This window comes from Miniopterus schreibersii, assembly GCF_964146895.1.
Source record: "Miniopterus schreibersii genome assembly, chromosome: 8".
Taxonomy (NCBI): Eukaryota; Metazoa; Chordata; class Mammalia; order Chiroptera; family Miniopteridae; genus Miniopterus; species Miniopterus schreibersii.
Window position 1 is genome coordinate 61760367 of NC_138109.1, and position 17779 is coordinate 61778145.

Here is a 17779-nt window from a genome sequence, read left to right on the forward strand (position 1 = left end):
CCATTTGAAAGTAAAGGTTTTGTCTTGATAGTTTGGGTGTGTTGATTGATATTGCTCTGCTTAGATACTGCTCTGCTAAGTTCGACTGTGAGACTTGCTATGGGTCCTTCTGTGAGTTTAACCGAGCAAAATTCAAATGCGGAAAAAATGCCTTTGGAATTCAGAGGACTGTGAGTATTATTACTGCTAGACAAATGGACTAGAATGAAAGTTTTTCTTTTGGGGACTCTAAATTCTCTTCTTTATCTCATTGTCTATTCTCACTCTCCTTTAGTGGTGAATTCTAGACTTGTAGTGATTTCCAGACCTGACAGTGTTAGAATATTCCGATAAGCTTTACATGGGTACAGGTTCTGCGTCCGTAACTCAGAACTACTGACTCAGAATCTCTTGGAGGTGGGAGTAAAATTATTACCCCGTATTTTCGTTATTTTCTTGATACTCTGAGTTCCAAAGTATATGTATTGCCTTATCTAATAAACCTATGCAACTCATTCATACTACGTTGCAAATGACAGCTATAGGCCTACACAACTTAATCCTTTCAGCAGTATTGCTATTTTGACTGGACAGTAAGTCTAACAGCATTCTACTACCTGCTATTTCTCAAAGTGTTTTGAGCGGGATGTTGACTTGCTATGTAGGAACACCCTGCAAAGTACAGGCTGTGTAGGATAGTGACACTTTCAGTAACAGGTACATTCCCAATATGACAACTCCCAAAAATGTATGCTCACATTTCCAATAGTCCTTGAGAGGAGGCATGGAAGAAACATAAAAATATGAGGCATGACACTTCCCTTCAAGGAGCTTATGGCCACTTAGTGAGACGGGTATAGTACAAAATGTAATAGGGTAAGGAAGGCCCACAAGGAGGCCTAGGAGGGTATAATAGGGTGGAAGGAAGTGGTGAGTTGATATCTTACCTGCCTTTTAAAATGAAGATTTTGGTTTTTATTTAAATATTATAGGCAGCTAGTTTAAATACAATCTCATATGAAGGCATATAACACAAGCAGTTGCATCACTATTTGGCTCCCTAAAGGCAATCAGTTTTGTTAGCTATTTATTTTCCTGCATTTCTTTTGTGTCTCTAAATATGTATGTATACTGCTATTTCTTGACTTACTTTTTAAATGTTAAGCCACCTATTATGACATATTAGGATTTATTCCTTTTACATTCTCACATGCTACCACCACTTAATATATTCTCTTATTACATTTAATTTTTCACGTATTTTTTCCTATAGAAAACCAAACTTCCCTTTTTAATGCTTTCCTTATTGCTACTTCTTCCACTGAGCTCTCTGACAGACAGAGCTGTGCCTTCTTGCCGTTGAAGACAAAATGTCTCAATGCTATCTTCTGTCCTGTTCCTTCTTGTTTTGGATTTTATCTTTTTATCTTTTATTGTCATTTTAGTGTGGTTTGGGGATAGTGCTGGAGAGGCAAATATTTGTATTCAACCTTCTACATTTATGGGTTGAATTGAGTAGCTCTAAAGTTGATTTTGACAGAAAGGGTTGGAAAAGGCGTCATAAAGCAGTGACTTTAGAGATGGGCCTTGGTAATGACTTGCGTTTGCACAGAGAGGTGGGCTAAGAAGGAATCCCATTCAAGGAGTGGAACAGACATAAAGGCAGTGTGGAAGGAAGGGCCTGACCTTGTGGAGAAGACGGAAACTCAGGGAGAACAGGATGCTGCATTCCACCAGGGCTGGCCTGTTATGGCCCAGTAAAATGTGGGCAGACAATGGTGGCTTTTATAAAAAGTTTAACGCACTAATTAGAACAGTCACCAGGTAGGAAAGGGGCTGCTTATCTGAGGGTCACAATAAAGTTTTCTAATGTCCCTAAATAGAGTCCCTTTTACTTTTGACTGAGACATAGCAATTGCTTTATCAATGTTAGTTTGAATAATTATTGAGATTATTTTCTTAGTTTTCAAATTCATACATCTGACTCTAAGTGGCGTATTGTTATCTCAAAAATAGTTTACTTAATAGTCTACACCAAAGGCTCTTTTCTTAGGGAGGTTCTATATGTCTTGTCTGCAGAAAAGGCCTCTTTCTCCCCACAATGTGCCTGCAGCCCCACTGCCACCCTTTTCTCTGAGGAGGGCAGTAGAGGCCCACAAATCATGCTTCATTCTGTGCTCTGTTTCTCTTTCATTATTCATGCTCAGTTTTCCTTCCTTCTCTGAATTTTCACTTTTGCATAATTCTATCATCTATTCTCAGGGGAACAATGTTATCTTTTGGGAAGTCCTCAGTGTCTGTAACTTTGCACACTTGTGTTTAAAAATCTTAGAATCACACATATAGAAATTAAGGGCAGAGAGCTGCCTTCCAGATCAGCCTCTAACCGTTGCCTCTTACAGAATCTGAAAACCATAGAAGTGACTCTATTTGCTCAAGGTCTCAACTTAGGTATTACTAGCACTGGGACTAGAGTCCATGTCTCCAAACTCCACAGCTCTTGTTGTGTGACTTTACTGTCTTTTTGGCACCTGGCACCCACAATGCATTTATCAACAAAGGGAGTACAGTTCATTATCATAAAATTTAAATGTTTGCTCAAACATCTTCTTTTTTTTTTTTTTTTTTTTAATATTGTCATTTCTATCCTCTTTCAAATTTTTCCAAAATTAGAGTAGGATTTTATTCCACCCTTTATCAGAGGATTTATTTTTCTTAATATATGTCACTTATTACATACCATGTTAGTCTTTGTGAGGGATAAAAAAAGATAAAAATATAATGTTTATATGGGGAAGCAAGATATAAACAAAAAATAGCCGAACGAGTTAAAATAATGTAAGATTGTGAAGGGAGGGTAGTTTTATAACTAGTTGCCAGGTCAGTTATAACTAGTTGTCAGGTGAATGATCTAAACTATAAGAGCTCTGACTTTTATGGAGCTGAAGCATGGGAATTTGCCATATACGATGAAGGGTGGATTGATCTGGAATTGTGGAGCAAAGGAAGGGAAATTCAGGTAGAATAACAGTGCTTTCATGACCCTGATGCCCTCCTATGTCAGATACTGACTGGCTTGGTGCCGTGCAGACAGATACGCTCTCGAGGGGTCTGGAATTGAGCACACACCCACTGCAGTGGAGCCTTCGGTGGGCCTGGGTAAATGTGTAGGAAGCAAAATGGAAAATAGTAACATACTTACAGTTAATCAATCATATAGTTAATATTTCTCAGGCATCTTACCCATATTGTAGAATTAAAAATTCACAATAACCCTTGGAAATAGGCCATTATTATCACAATGTATGGGTGAGAATAATTGAGATTCAATCACAAGTGTACAGAGATGAGAACCATATGAGGCACTTTTTTAAAAGTACCTGCACCAGCCCGGCCGGGCGTGGCTCAGCGGTTGAGCGTCGACCTAGGATCCAGGCTATCAGGGTTCGATTCCCGGTCAGGGCACATGCCCGGGTTGTGGGCTCTATCAATGACTCTCTCATCATTGATGTTTCTATCTCTCTCTCCCCCTCCTTTCCTCTCTCTGAAATCAATAAAGATATAATTAAAATAAATAAATAAATAAAATAAAAGTAGCTGCACCAGAACCCACCCTGCAGGTTCTGAGTTCAGTCTGAAGAGGATCTGAGATCGGAAGAGTAGTTGTCATGGTTATGGTTGTTTAAACCTTCTAGGTGATGTTAATGTGCAAACAGGGCTGAGAATTCCTTGGAGGAATCAAGAATCAACTCCAAGTTCACACTGCTAATAAGTAGCAAGGTCAGGTCTCAAGCACAGGGGTCGGACTTGAACCTTTATCATTATATCAGGATGTCCTAGGAGGATGGGGCAGCTCCACGGCAGAGGGCACTGGTAGAAGGCGTGTGTGTGCGTGTGCACGCGTGTGTGTGTGCGTGTGTGTGTGTGTGTGTGTGTGTCTGCACACAGAAAAGATGTGTTCAGGAGCTACTGCGTGCTACAGCCTGGCTAACTGGAGCACTAACAGCGGAAGGTGGGAGACAGGTCAGGGAAGATGCTTAGGTCTGCTTTTCAAAAGGCTTATTCTGGGCACCACTATAGCACCCCGAGAATGGAAGCAGAGCTGCCTGTCCGTGGACCACGGCTCTGGGAGCACTGATTAAACCTGCTGCGAAGGGCTAGGCCAGGGATGGCTGGTGCTGAAAAGCAGAGCTCAGGGTTTCCCGGCACATAATCTGTTTGCAACGGAAGAGAAGACACAGAAAGGAAGCCAAGGGGATGCGCCAGATACGCTTTCCAGGCCCATTCCAGGGAACGACTGTGAGACTGAGAGTGACCGTATCCACGCCACTCGGCCCGTCACAGAGTGGACTGTGTCTGCTGCCTGGACGGCAGGGTTTAATCGTCACTACTGCAAACTCCCCACCAACACACAGACATGCCTGTCAGGCCTTCTGAATCCACTTTTTAAAGCCAGGGGATAAAGCTTCATTAATGAGACCTCAGGCTAGGGTCTCAGCTCTAGTGTCCCCGCTGAGGGAGTGACGTGGCTTTATTTTAGGGCTGAGAGATTTCACTGCTCAGTGAAGTGGGAATTCGTGGGGTTTTCCCGCAGCATCTCGATGCACAGCTGAAGCAGAGGTAAGACCACGGATGAGGTAATTCTGTATTAATTAGGATCCCGTTCCAGTGTCTTCTGTGTTGAATATTCTTGGTTCCCCCAGAGGCTCATTTCTCTACCTTGATAAATGTCCTGTTGGTTGTGCAGCCCCTTCTCTATTCGCCCCTGCTCGCCCTCCCTCGCTGCTCCCCACCCGGGACTCACCCACAGGCGTGTGGGGAGCAGCAGGAATGCTGCTCGGGCTCTCAGCTTCTGTGAAATGGTGCTGGAGTGGGTGGTGCGCCTATAATAGGCCTTTAGAAAAGAATGCATTGATTTCTCTGTGGATTTTTTAAAGGCTCTGGGACATGACTGAGGGAATGGCTAATTACTATTTATGACTGTTTCATTTGGAGCTAATTGCTGGAGCTGCGGCAGACGCTGGGGCCTTCGCTGCTGCTCTGCACCAAATGTGCAAACAGTAATAAAATGGTCAATGGGGCTGGCTCTTTGCACGCCACTCCTGAGTCTGCGTGTGTGCGCATGTGCATGCATGTATGAATGCATGTGTACACACACACAGGCACACAGGCATAAACACACTTCCACAGATTTCCAGAAGAGTCCAGAGGTAATTTTTAAGTATACTTTACTTCTAATAGGTCACAGATGTATATTAAGGCCAAGTTGTCAAGGTGTAATTAATAATGCCGGGATACTGGACTTCATTAGAGAAATAAAATAACAGGGATTTTATGCTTTTCTTTCTCCCTGGATTGACCAAATGAGCAGGGACAGTAAGTGGTATGGAAAAGTAAGCTGGATTCAACAGTTTGATGAAAATAAAAGGAAAAGTGTAGAAATAGTAAGTGGAGACTGGAGGGTTTTTCCCAGCTTAGGCTTTGGCTTTCCTCTAATTGATTTTCCTACTTAACGTGAACTCAAGGCGGCTGCAATTTATACAGGGTGTGTTCATGGATGTGGTGCAGGCAGAGCTGTGCACATCTGGTAAGCAGCTTTTGGTCTGGACCTTGAAAGATATTCCCAGTGTGTGTCTGCACCCTCCAAACACCAACTGTCCTCCACAAGCACATAACAACAACAAACAAACACATACGCAGGCAGGGTTCAGGAAAACTGAGGAATAGGATGCTGTTTCCTAGGGCAAATGCATCTCATAGTCATGTACAATAGTCTGGACAGTCATTGTTTTTCTAGCCACCTTCATGTTCGCAGAAAATATTGACTTTTTTTTGGAGGGCAAGAGGGGAGCCTATAAATCAAGGGTTTATAAGAGAGTCTCACAAACATATTCAAATTAATGTGTATGAAAATGTTGGTTTACCGGTGAGAGCTGCACATTATATACAAAATATTCAACACGGTGAATTACTAAGAAGCTAATAGGTGAGAACCAACCTTTCCTTCTGACTTCTCCTTCAGACTGACCTTGACTTAGCTTCTGTAAGAGCCTGGAGAGAGGCTCTTCAGGGCCCTGTCTTTGGGGTGAGGATGGGAAGTGCTGGAAGTGAGAGCAGAAGCAGCTGGCTGGCCCTGGGGGAGGGGAGAGAGTGTGAAGCCGGAGGGGTTTTCTGACAGGAACATGTAAGGAGGCCTGGCACTCTGCTCCTGCCCAGGTCCCCAGACCAACAGGGGATGTTGGGGTGCACACCTGGAGATGAGTCCCAAGCCCTTGGACTTGCAGCCTAACAAAGGTATCTGGTGTTCAACATGGACACAGATGCAGCGTTGCCTTGGTTGGAGGAAACCTTAGGGAATGGGTCCTGAGCAGCATGAAAGCAGCCGTAATGACAGATGGCAGGGGCTCTCGCCCAGAGCAGGGCAATGCCCACCCCCATCTCTGGTGATACCCCTCCCTCCAACGGAGGAAGCATTCTTTCAACCTGAATGCGATTGCATTTCTCTCCATCATCGAGACAAGGTTTTAGGGTCAGAAATAAGTTTAGTTAGAAAATAAGGTTATTGTTTTTGCACCTGAGGGTGGTAGATTAAAATCCATACCCACTGCAAATGTTTAGAATTTAAATGACAACAACAAGGAAATACATACACAGGCATGGTTTAGGGTCGCAGAGGAACCAAAATGAAATACTGCTTCCTTGCTGGTGGTCAGGTTCCTGGTAAGCATTATTCTCTTTTGTCCAATTCTTGGGGAACCATTTTGGGTTCTGTGCAAGGTGCAAGGATTCCAAAGATAAATAAGGCAGGGTTCCTATTAAGGCACATTCAGAAGAATTGGGGAGGACAGATGTGTGAAGGGAACATTTAAATGCGATGGTATAAACACATAAAGAAGGTTCCAGAGCAGAACACTTCCCTTTTTATTTTAGTTTCTATTGACACTTTGAAGTACTCATATGTTAAATTCATCTGCCTTTTTCTTAGGGAATAGATCTTATTATGTGTCATTTTAAAGTATTATTTTTATACCTTAATCAAGTATATGTCGAAATGCTTTCATTATTTTTTGTAAGTTGGTTCTAAGAAAGGGTGCACTAATTTGTTAGGGCTGCTGTGTCAAAGTATCACGCATTGTGTGACTTGAACAACAGAAACGTATTGTGTAGCTGATCTGGAAGCTAGAAATGCAAGACAAAGGCGTCTGAAAGGTGTGCTTCTCTGAAGGCTCTAGGAGAGGATCTTGTCCAGGCCCCTCTCCCAGCTTCTGGTAGTTCTTTGGTCTGTGTCAGCATAACTTCAATCTTCACGTAGCACTCTCCCTGGTCCTGTGTCTCTGTGACCAGATTTCTCCTTTTAATGAGGGCACCGATCATATTGGATTAGCCACCCTACTCTAGTATGGCTTCATTTTAACTAAACTAATTACATCTTCAATAATGCTATTTCCAAATAAGGTCACACATATTGAGGCAGTGGGGATTACGATTTCATCATATGAATATTTGGGGAGGGGGGACAATTCAGCCCCTAACAAAGGGTATCGTCTCTTCTCTGATATACTGAAAATATTTGTTCATCTGGGGAATTCTTCTTTGAATTGGTCCACGATTGTCTGAAGTAGGTTCAACATTTATGTTATTTTTCTGTAGGAGATGCCTAACTGGCATTCTTTACAAAAACATGTGGCGATGGCCATTCTAGATAAGGCGAATAGATGAAGGGAGGGGTTGCATTTTCCACTTTCCTGCCTCCCACCTGTTCACGTCTAGTGACTCTCAGGACGCCCATCTTCATCTCCTGGAACAGCTGTGGGGAACTGCATGAGACTACTCCTGGGAAGCAGCAGTTTAGGATGTGCACGTAAGTGTACTGGAAATAAAAGGGTCAAATAAGGAGTGAGAGCGATACTGCTCCAGGATCCCGATTCTCCGATCTAGAGAGGGTTGAAAAGTCACCCACGGGCATTCCGGGGAACATCAAGTTCATTTCACTGATTGATTTTCCAACAGATTTACTGAACTCTGTTATTTTGAGAAAACTAATGGGTCACTGCACAGCTGTTCACACTGCAATACTGTTCTAAGTTTTAACGATACAATTGCATTGTGAGCTAACCCCAAAACAGCGGTGTGCCTTCTTTCTGCCCTTGCTTCTTTCTTTTTTCTTTTCTTGATTCTTGACAATATTTGTCATAGTCCTTTGTATACTACTGGTGCTTAGTGACTGCTTATTGATAATTTTGAACTTAAAAGCTTGGTATCTGACCTAGACTAAGTTTCTTGAGGTTCACAGTTTATTAAAAAAACACTTCCAGGGGTGATGTACCAGAAAACAGCATTATAACCAATTATGTGTAACCAATGCATTGAATATGGGTAATTAGAAATATAATTGTGATACAATTTTATTTTATCTTCTTTGTCCCTTCACTTAATATGTAGTCAAGATGAGATAGGCAGATGGATAGTTTTCCACTGTCCCTTGATGGAAATTGGGTACGCACAGGGACTTCTCTGCTCACTCTATGTAAACAGATGTATACTCACATTAGGTCTAAATTCAGTGTGGTTTCAGTAAGTGGGATGTGCCCAGGCTAAAATATAAATAAATGCTTCAGTCTATACTTAAAAAAAAAGATTTATTCCCCTTTGTCAACTTTTGGTTGGTGGCTGCCTGGCCTCAGAAAACACACTGGGCAGATGTGTCCCTTCACCTTCTCCCACGCCGCCTAGCAGACTGCAGATGACTCCTGTGTCTCATATACAATAGCAGCATAGGACATTACATACAGCTGACCCTTCACATCTGCAAAATTCGCCACCAGAGACGAAAAATACCATTTTTGATTCCTGGTTGGCGGAATCCATGGATGCAAAACCCAGGAATATGGGGAGCCAGTTGTATATTTATTGAAAATAATCTATTTATAAGTGCACCTTCATAGTTTAAACCTGTTTTGTTCAAGGGTCAACTCTATGTACTTTTTTTTATGTTAGCTATACTTCCATAGCAATGCTGAAGACCTTACATAATAACTACTACTACTTTCTCTTTATTTACAAAGTGACTTAAAGCGTGTTATTTTGAATCTCAATAACTCAATTAGATATGAAGGCAAGTTACAGTATCTACATATGAAGGGTGAGATAATTGAGGTTCAGAGAATAGCAATTTGCTCAAAGTACAGATGGTTGCTACGTTCAAACAGGTCGGGGGCTAGAAACTAAATGTTCTGATTATGTTCAATGAGTGGTTTTCAGTAGGGATCACACAACCCAGGGAGGAGGTGGTGATTGTGGACAAAATGATAGACTGGAGGAAGGGAAATATGAAGCTTGCCGGGGGAGGGGGGAGCACAGTTTTCCATTATTTTGATTGCTTTTCATTGCATTCATGGCATTTCAAATAAAGGAGCTTGTGAGTTTTTATATATTTCTAAAGAGGGCAGGAGGAAAAAATTAAGGAAAAATACACTCAACATATTCTCCTTCACTAGTCTCATTGTCTTCACTCAGCTCAGAGAGTATAGCAGCATTAAGACACGTTGATTGTATGTAACGCACTTTACCAAGATGACATTTATACTGAGATAACAAAAAATGTCTTATTTCAATACAGTTTTTAAAATGATCAGCATAAAAGGTATTTTTAAAATCAGAGCTTATGAAGACTATGACTTAAAATCCCCAGGAAGTTGCCTATTCAAGAAGCAAAAATGCTAACCCAACATAAATAAACCATAAACATGAACTCTTCCTCCTCCTGCTCCCCCCTGCCCTAAGCCCCTCTGACTTTTCTGGTTTATTTTAAGCCCATGCAGAACAAAACCCTTGCTGTTCCTTAACAAGTGAGAATGACTTGCCCAGACACACAATAAAACATTTGTGACAGGCGAGCATGCATGCCCTGAGTCCAGGACTTGCTCAGCACAAGGTACTCTGGCTGCCCGATGCAACAAAGGGCCTTCTGTCTCTGCTCCTTGCCAAGGCTGAATGCCAATTGTCTTAAATCTGATTGCTCCCTGAACCCCAGGCCCCTTGTGGGGGTGCATGAGAGTGCCACCCAGAAAACCAGGACCCAGGGGGCTGAGCTAAGTGAGGATATTGTTTTAAACCAGGATTCTTTTATTCTTCACTCTTTAAAAATTGAAGTGTAGCCTTGTTTTGCTTCTCTCCAAGTCCTCAAGTGTTTGCTCTTAACTCCCTCCCCCCAGCCCCTTTACCTAAGACAGCTGCTTTTTCCACCTTGCCAGGCGGCCTTTGACAAACATGTCACTAGTCTGAACCAGTCTTGATTCTGTTAGATATGCATCCCAGAGGATCGTCATTGTAGGGTGCAGTAAAAAGCATAGAGCCCATGTGAAACAAAATACCTGTGCAAAGCAAGTTAGAGGATGCTATGGAGAAGAGAAAGGCGGAAATACATTGAGGAGGTGCTACCGAGAAGCACTCCTTAAAAGAGTGGACACTAGGATGGCTTCTTGGTAACTTCTGGATTAAAAACTTCTCCTGAATCTTAAATTCTGTGTGGGTCATCCTGTGTTCTTGTTCTTGTCACTCAGTTACTTTAGAAAACTAGGAAAACTTATTGACAATTATGAAGGCAATGCATTTATTATAAATTTTTTAAGACTACAAAGGAGAAAATACCTCTCCCTCTCCAATTTGGAGGTATAATGCAAGATTTCTTTCCCTCCCTCTCTGTCTCTCTCCCTCTGTCTTTTTTTCACAAACACACACACACAAAGTAGTTTATTTGGTAATTGATGTATTTTCTATAATAATGTATTATAGAAATATCTTATTAGTAAGAAATATTAATATCTGGTTAGAATTTCATGTGGATATATCATAATTCATTTAATTAATCCTTTGTATTTGATCTTTTTGGATGTCAAAAAGTTTTAGATATCTTAAATAACATTGCAATGGAAATCTTTTTAGTTATATCTCTAATTTAATGGCAAATATGTAGAAGTGGAATTTTTAATTAAAAGACAATAGGTATTTAAAATATATTTATTTTTATTGTGATCCAGGAAAATTATTTTATATATATATACACACACACATAAAATATATATTATATATACATGAAATATATATATTATACTCTCTCTATATATTTTAAACACACCTACCTTATGTTCTCCATGGAGACTGTTTTGAATGAACCCAGCATCTTATTTGTTCTTATTACATCTTATTAGTTCTAATGCAACTCATCAACCTATCCTTAATTTAAACTATCACGCATAAAGAGTACAAATACGAAAATGCTTCCACGTGCTCATGCTGAAATATATTCCTGCATTCAACATATATTTCTACCTCTGTTTTTTTTGTTTCATGATGAGTTCAATGCTATACTCCCAGTGGGAGCCAATACCTTCTGTGTTGTAGGTCCCATTTATTTGGGGATAGCACATGGACTGCTAAAGAAGAAAGTCTTAAGTCTTAAGTACATCCTTTAATTCTGAAATTCCCTGTGTTCTGCTTGGAAATGTTTATTTTAAAAGAAACTAGACATTGTTATCTCCACAAGAGAGTCATTATTCTACTGGAAATGAGTGAAATTGTCCGGTTATTCGTAAGGGAGGCCATAAAATTACATTTTGTTAAGTTATTTAGCTTTAGGGGAGTTATGGTCATCTCTAAATCGAGTTTTTCTTTTCTCAGAGATGTTTTTCTGCCAGATGCTGTGTTTTGTCATATAATAATCATCATTGATTTCTTAATTGTACTCTTGATTCTTTCTTAGCAAAATTGGGCAGCAAATTTGATTGGAATCATTATAGCTAGGCTATCTGTGTGTTTATTGTCAAGGCAAGCAGCTTCTTTCTTTCCAATTTGTAGGTCAAGGACAAATAATTCGAGCTCCTGAGATGGCCACCCCCTGCCCCACTCCTACACACACACACACACACACACACACACACACACACGGTCATGGTCATAGGCCTTATCAGGAATGGTTAGCCAATCTTCTGTCTTTTCGTCATTCGAATAGCTATTTATTTTTCAGGGCATAAAAGAACAACTGTGGGTAAATATTGTTCTCAATTTGAAACAGATGTCTTAAAGTAGTGTCTCTCATCTTTTTTAATCTTTGTCTAAATAAACCCAAAACAATAGAAAGATAAGGTTTGAAGTTAACTATTAGCTTGCTTTATGTACCAGAAAGGCAGATGTTTTGATTCAATATCACAGGTATCCAATGTTCAGTACTCAACTGCTGTATTAAATAAACTCATCCATCATATTTATTAAACATTTGCACAGGACTTTTCTCAGTTATCTTTAACTGAGGCAACAAATATAGCAGGATATTTTGGGACCTCACAGTAGATGAGACTAAGACAAGAACTTTTAACAGCATCACTCTTAGCATTGTTTATTACTGTATACATGTGAAGAGAGAATCAGTCCTCACCTCAAAAAAACCTCAGTTCGAATTAACCCCAGAATGAAGGTAGCATTTCCGATCTTAATCTACACGAACAGATCTGAATTCAAGCTGTTCTCCTTTGCTTTCTGTTCAAGGAGAAATGGCTTTCCCAGGAGATGTTCTTTTAGTTATAGTCAAACACTTTACTTTCCTAACTGGAATAAGCTCTGATCTTTCTTTGCTCTGATCTGCTATTTCCCCCACAGATTGGGAAATAGACATACAAAATCACTCTGATTTATGTTACTTCTTCAGAAGAAAGAGTAATGTTTTGATACCTCTTTTGTAAGTTTTAAATAACAGAAAGTTTTGCGTATCACTTTAGGCTCACTCAGGGATGTCGTCTAGAGGCTATATCTTAGATCTTACATAATATTGGGAGCTGGTGAAGTCGGCTTTGAAAAGCTGTTGCCGCCGCATCTGTCTGGCGGTGGGGCTGAAACTGCTGTAGGTCAATGAAGCCAGTAGTGGAGGAAAAGCGGGAGTAAATAAAGAAGAAACTGGAATTCACGAGGAGAAACCGGAATTTGCAAGTGTTTCTCACTACATCCAATTTCTCACACAAAGGAAGCTTCCAGGAGGAAGCCAATGCACTTTGCCTGGTGCTGGATTTAGGGCTTTAGGACTTGGAGGAGGAGATCTGGTGGGAGCTGCAGGAGCTGTGTACATGGATGCTGTCACATGGCAACGAGACCATCAAACAAACAAGCAACTTTGTCCCTGAGCTGCAGCAGCGCCTCTCACCCTAACCGACGTCAGGGCCCAATGCCCTCCTCACGTCTGCATTCTAAATCTTACGTGCGTTTCCCGGGCCACCTTAACCTATAACCATCACAGAGGGGAATCCTAGCAAATGCTGTTCCAGCCTAGTTCAGCTGACACAGTACGAAAGCAACACAAACAGTGATGGTTTGAGACTCATTTTCCGTTATGCCTTAAGCTTCACGGCGAAAAGTCACCACACTGCCTAAAGTTCACTATTTTTCATGACTTCGAATTCAAATGTCTTTCCTTATGTTTTTTAACCTCGTAAATTTCTAATAATCCTATAAAAACAGCTCAAATATTTGGGAAAACTACTCCAGGAAGTTTTCTTTACCCCTAGGGGCAAGGTTATTATTGTTGTTTTTATTAAAATATCAAGCACGTTGTACTGTGACTAACGTTTATATTACTGTTTGTCCCAGGAGAAGAGCTCTTTCTGGCAGAAACTGCAGCCTTCTCATCAGTGTGTTCTCATTGTGCAGCATACACACATACATAAAATTAAATGTAGTTGGCATAAATTAAAAAATAACTTGAGTTTTTATGTATGGTGGAATGGACACAGGTGTTCTATTTTTACTATAAATTTTCCAAGGATTAAGGCAGGAACATACTTATAAGACAATTCATTATCTTATCTTGATGAGAGAGTTTCTAAGACATCAAATAACCTGAATAAATTAATCAGAATCCTCCATTATAGAGATATTTTGAGATATGGAAGAAACTTTACATGAAACCAATACTGTGGGCTTCCTGGAAGAGGTTTCTGTAGGTCCACCTATGCTCTCTGAACTCCCTGTAAGACAGAGAGCTACACTGATATGCATGTTCTAGACCCAGATAATATTTTCTCTCATTTTAATAGTTTCGAAAATGCAATTAGAAGTGCAATTTTAATGTAACATGTCTATAAACAGTTAGTCTATAGTGCAATTTTAATGTAAGGTCTATAAACAGCTTTTTAATAATAAAGATGAAAAATTGTTTTGACATAGCTTTCCATAAAATCATTACTCTACAAAGAGAATTGTTGTTTATACAGAACCATCAATAATAAGTCAGAGATTTAAACTTTTCAAAGTATTTAATTAATTTTAGGTCAAAGAACTATAGAGGTTTAGACATAATTTTCAACAATAATACATAACCCTATTTTTATCTCTTTTAGTTCTCTTAAAAATAGGTTAAATAGGATAAAAAAAAATCTTAATGAACATTATGATTAATGAAAACTTCTGTGCTGATTAGTGTAGCAAAGGACTACTGGAAAACGTATCTTTCAGAGGGCTTTGTTTTGGGGGCTCATCTTTTTTTTTTTTTTTTTTTTTTTTTAGCTCAGTGCCAAATTAGTTATTCTATTTCAATAATTAACAATTCTGATTCCTCGAACAGCTATCTCTCTTCTTTTTCATATAACTTTATATTTCCCTTTTATGTATTTTATAAACTCTTATCTATCATCTATTTATTATCTACCATCTATCATCTATCATCTACCTCTATTATCTATCATCTATTATCTATTTTTATCTATTTATCTACCTTTATCATCATCTACTATCATCTATCTATGTGTTAAACTGAACTCTATAAAATTTCCATGTTTTTGGTAAAAAAAATATTTAATGGTAAATTCATAAGGTAAAGTATTGGCAATTTCATATAGTAAGCATATTGTAGGCAACCTTGATTTCTTCTGTATACAAGGAGATGCAATCATAAACTAAAAAAATATATAGTAACCTTTTAGATTTTACTTGTAAGAAACTAATGTGTGGTGCATTGGACTAGAGAAGGGCATGGTGATGTTGTGCAAACAAGCCAAGTAAACAACAATGAGATGACAAAACTTTGTGTTTATGGTAATAGTTAAGAACAATCATGCAGTTGTTGTATTCAATTGACAGAATTCTTTGCTATTATTTATTATAAAATGGAAAAGGGGAAGTGAAAGTTGATTTATTTTTATATTTTAATAAACATAATAAAATAAAATGTATTTTTCTTTTTAATTTTGATATATTTTTGATAAAACTTGCCATTGTTGTTACCAAAATGCATTTTCCTTGTCAAAGAGAAAATAACCACCAAATTTATATGAGATAAAATGGCTGGGTTGTCAGGAAATAAGGAATAATACCTCATTGGTATAAAGCAAGCACAAATAATACCTATGCCTTGCCTCATTAACATTTTTAAAATATGAGAAGAGTGATTTTATTTCTAGCAATAGAAATAAAACACGTTTAGAAAGGTGATAATGGGTTTGTCAAGGTTAAATTACCAACAAGTTAAACAAGACATTGATTATTTTGGGGTGGTGAAGAACACCTATATACAAATAAGAATTTAATTAAGAAAAAGAATACAATTTATGGTTAAAATAGAACATTGTGCACACACGTGACTCTTACCATGTGAATGGCAATATAAGAATGGAATATAGGAGTAGCGGCATAGAGTCCATACAGATATATGGAATATAGGAAGACACAGAATTATACTGATGCCTGTTTTTCTCCCTAAGTCAATGAGTTAATTTAATGTAATCCCAATAAAAATGTCACTATTATTTTCACTTGGAGAGGCAAACAAGCAAGAATATCTGGGGAAGCCTTTAAAAAGAAGAGCTAATGGGGGTTAGGGAGTGGCATGGAGACCTACCAAAAATTAATACGTATAATAAAGCTTCTATAATTTACCATTTGGAACTGGTGTAGGACTAGACTGAAAAACCATTGGATCAAGATAAAAAATCTAGGAATAGTCCCATTTGCACATGAAACACAGTATATCGATTTTTAAGTTATATTCTGCAATAAAAGAAACCAGTGCTCCTTGGAAAAGAGGTTTATTCCAGGGCTGGGGCAGGATGATACAACATGAACGTGAATATTTAGTAAGTCCGAAAGTTCTTTACACCATTCTATTTACTTTGGTATATGTTTACAATCTTCAGCAATAAAACATTCTTTAAAAATATTCTCTCAAAGAAACAGTTAAACAATACAGATGGCCAATAGACATATTAAAAAATGCTTAATGTCACTAATCATCAGAGAAATGCAAATTAAAACCACAATAAGATATCACCTCACACCTGTCAGAATGGCCATCATCAATAAATCAACAAATAATAAGTGTTGTCGAGGGTGTGGAGAAAAGGGAAGCCTCATGCTCAGTTGGTGGCAATGCAGATTGGTGCAGCCACTTTAGAAAGCAGTATGGAGTTAACTCAAAAAATTAAAAATGGAACTGCCTTTTGATCCAGTAATTCCACATCTGGGAATTTATACAAAGAAATCCAAAACATTAATTGGAAAGAATATACGCACCCCTATATTCATTACAGTGTTATTTACAATAGCCAGCATTTGAAAGCGGTCCAAGTGCCCATCAGTAGATGAGTGGATAAAAAAACTATGATACATTCGCACAATGGAATGCTACTTGGACATGAAAAAGGGAAATCTTACCCTTTGCAACAGCAAGGATGGACCTGGAGAGCATTATGTTAAGTGAAATACACTAAGCCGGTCAGAGAAAGACAAGAATCCTATGATTTCACTCCTATGTGGAATCTAGTGAACAAAACGAACTAGCAAGCAAAATAGAGACAGACTCACAGATAGAGAGCAGGCTGACTGCTGTCGGGGGGTTGGGGGAAGGATAAGGGGGCTGGATGGGGCAAAAAAGAAAATAAAACAACAGAAAAAAACCCATAGACATGGACAACAGTGTCGTGATTGGGGGGTGGGGGTGGAGGAGGGTATGGGGGGATAAGCGGTGATGGACAGAGACTTGACTTGGGGTGGTCAACACACAATACAGCGTACAGATGATGTGCTGTCGAACTGTGCACCTGAAGCCAGTATAATTTTGTTAACCAGTGTCACCCCAATAAATTCAATAAAATAAATAAATATATAAAATAAAAATAAAACAAATGGTTTACTTGACTTAGCTCTAAAATTATAACCGATTAAATTATTTTTAAAATAGCTTTTCAAATTTAGGTTTTGTCTTTTGGTTGGAAATTCTTGAGAACAATTTTAGAGAACAATTGATTCGCTATACCTCAAAAATCAAATCCTTCAATGCCTGACAGGCAGTAGTCGGTTAAGTTGCAGATTTGCAGAAATTTTCTTCAGATGTGGAAGAATAGATGTATCTATAAGAAATTATTCTGTTCTTTGTAGAATAAAATGCCAATAATTCAATATTAGGGAAACACATCATGAATTGACTTTTCAGTATCCAGGATGAATTGAGCTGCATCATCTATACTTTTTAGCTAGGAAACAGTGGGGCATGAAAATGAGACTATTTGCCAGGGTTTTCAGTAGAGATACATAAGCAATGGAAAGACATCCATTGATCTTTTAGATAATCAAACCCAATTCAAATGCTCTGAAGTTTCACGAAATTTTCTGGTTTCATTATCATAAGTGTAAAAAAATTTAATATGTCAACAAAAACTGAAGCCATTTTGAATGTTACATTTATAGACAATAACCAAATGTAATCACAGTTCTCAGAGAGATCAGGTAAAAGGGAGCAGATGTTAAATATTTGCCTATTCAT